Raw genomic sequence first — 2,789 nt, 5'->3', positions numbered from 1 at the left:
GCTGACGGTGGTGAGGGGCGCTGACGGTGGTGAGGGGCGCTGACGGTGGTGAGGGGCGCTGACGGTGGTGAGGGGCGCTGACGGTGGTGAGGGGCGCTGACGGTGGTGAGGGCAGAGTGCTGACGGTGGTGAGGGGCGCTGCCGGTGGTGAGGAGCGCGGAGAGGAGACGGCCTGAGGGCGGAGAGGAGTGCTGAGGGCAGAGTGCTGCCGGTGGTGAGGGGCGCTGACGGTGGTGAGGAGTGCTGCCGGTGGTGAGGGGCGCTGACGGTGGTGAGGGGCGCTGACGGTGGTGAGGGGCGCTGACGGTGGTGAGGAGTGCTGCCGGTGGTGAGGGGCGCTGACGGTGGTGAGGAGCGCGGAGAGGAGACGGCCTGAGGGCGGAGAGGAGTGCTGAGGGCAGAGTGCTGCCGGTGGTGAGGGGCGCTGACGGTGGTGAGGGGGCGCTGACGGTGGTGAGGGGCGCTGACGGTGGTGAGGGGCGCTGACGGTGGTGAGGGGCGCTGACGGTGGTGAGGGGCGCTGACGGTGGTGAGGGGGCGCTGACGGTGGTGAGGGGCGCTGACGGTGGTGAGGGGCGCTGACGGTGGTGAGGGGCGCTGACGGTGGTGAGGGGCGCTGACGGTGGTGAGGGGCGCTGACGGTGGTGAGGGGCGCTGACGGTGGTGAGGGGCGCTGACGGTGGTGAGGGGCGCTGACGGTGGTGAGGGCAGAGTGCTGACGGTGGTGAGGGGCGCTGCCGGTGGTGAGGAGCGCGGAGAGGAGACGGCCTGAGGGCGGAGAGGAGTGCTGAGGGCAGAGTGCTGCCGGTGGTGAGGGGCGCTGACGGTGGTGAGGAGTGCTGCCGGTGGTGAGGGGCGCTGACGGTGGTGAGGGGCGCTGACGGTGGTGAGGGGCGCTGACGGTGGTGAGGGGCGCTGACGGTGGTGAGGGGCGCTGCCGGTGGTGAGGAGCGCTGACGGTGGTGAGGGCAGAGTGCTGCCGGTGGTGAGGGGCGCTGACGGTGGTGAGGGCAGAGTGCTGCCGGTGGTGAGGGGCGCTGACGGTGGTGAGGGCAGAGTGCTGCCGGTGGTGAGGGGCGCTGACGGTGGTGAGGAGCGCTGCCGGTGGTGAGGAGAAGGCCCGAGCGCAGAGATCACAATGACCCCGGTGTGATTAGTGATGGACCTGGGCAGGGTGGGGACGCTCTGCGCTTTCCTCCCTAAGTTCTCTGGCATCTCGGGCTCATATAACGCACAGGTTTCGCAGTGGTGTGAACACGGCCTTGTAGGGCTCGTCCATCTCTTGTAATGTGGCCGCAGCCGCGCTCCTGATACAGGCAGCGCCATCTTGTCTCCATGTGATTTTCCTGAGGAGATGGTACCGATGAGTGCATCTCACCATGTCCTGGTGACCACGTCTCGTCAGCAGAGGTATGGCCGCACAATCACTCACTACAGCTTTATCACGTGCGAGAACTAAAGACAGCGACTGAGGGCAGAAGAGACTCCGCCGCGGAGGAGAGCCAACCGCGCTCTGACCGTCACCGGGCGGGAGACACGGCATATATAGCGTCACGTGCTACACCTCACGTCACGTGCTACACCTCACGTCACGTGCTACACCTCACGTCACGTGCTACACCTCACGTCACGTGCTACACCTCACGTCACGTGCTACACCTCACGTCACGTGCTACACCTCACGTCACGTGCTACACCTCACGTCACGTGCTACACCTCACGTCTGCGTCATCACATGCAATTTTCCTATCTGCCCGCCCCCTCACTCCCTTATATGGTAGCGCAGTGTCAGATGCCTGCCGTAGCTCCTCCCAGCACACCCTGCGCCTGCCCCAGACTGTGCGCTCGTCTACTCTCGCACCGTGCGCATGCGCAGCTCCTACTCCTCCCAGCACACCCTGCGCCTGCCTCTGTCTGTGAGCTCCTGTCCATCAGAACAGCGCGCAGGCGCGGTGGCCTAGTGGTAAGGCGTCGGTCTCGTAAACCGAAGATCACGGGTTCGATCCCCGTCCGTGCCTAAAGAAGGCGGAGACATTTTACTATTTTACTGCACGGTCACAATCACCGAATACCGGAGACTGATCCGAGGCGGAAATATCAGGACTGCACCAGCACTTACTGCCCCGAAACCCCACCGCCACTGCCCCGACACCACCGCTACAACCCCAATACTGCCCCGACACCACCGCTACTGCCCCAAACCCCACCGCCACTGACCCAACCCCAATACTGCCCCGACACCCCCGCCACTGCCCCAAACCCCACCGCTACAACCCCAATACTGCCCCGACACCCCCAATACTGCCCCGACACCACCGCCACTGCCCCAACCCCACCGCTACAACCCCAATACTGCCCCGACACCACCGCCACTGCCCCAAACCCCACCGCTACAACCCCAATACTGCCCCGACACCCCCAATACTGCCCCGACACCACCGCCACTGCCCCAACCCCACCGCTACAACCCCAATACTGCCCCGACACCACCGCCACTGCCCCAAACCCCACCGCTACAACCCCAATACTGCCCCGACACCCCCAATACTGCCCCGACACCACCGCCACTGCCCCAACCCCACCGCTACAACCCCAATACTGCCCCGACACCCCCAATACTGCCCCGACACCACCGCCACTGCCCCGACACCACCGCTACAACCCCAATACTGCCCCGACACCCCCAATACTGCCCCGACACCACCGCTACTGCCCCGAAACCCCACCGCTACTGCCCCGAAACCCCACCGCTACAACCCCAATACTGCCCCGAAACCCCCAATACTGCC

At 65.6% G+C, this 2,789-nt stretch overlaps 1 non-coding gene across 1 annotated transcript; it reads left to right on the top strand.

Moving 5' to 3' along the window:
* The first annotated feature begins 1,946 nt into the window (after positions 1 to 1,946).
* Positions 1,947 to 2,018, top strand: TRNAT-CGU (transfer RNA threonine (anticodon CGU)). Its single transcript has one exon. It is a non-coding gene; the product is annotated as a tRNA-Thr (tRNA).
* The last annotated feature ends 771 nt before the right edge of the window (positions 2,019 to 2,789 follow it).

The sequence above is a fragment of the Anomaloglossus baeobatrachus genome, chromosome 5 (assembly GCF_048569485.1).
Source record: "Anomaloglossus baeobatrachus isolate aAnoBae1 chromosome 5, aAnoBae1.hap1, whole genome shotgun sequence".
In the NCBI taxonomy this organism is placed as follows: domain Eukaryota; kingdom Metazoa; phylum Chordata; class Amphibia; order Anura; family Aromobatidae; genus Anomaloglossus; species Anomaloglossus baeobatrachus.
This window is presented reverse-complemented; position numbering and strand designations above follow the sequence as displayed.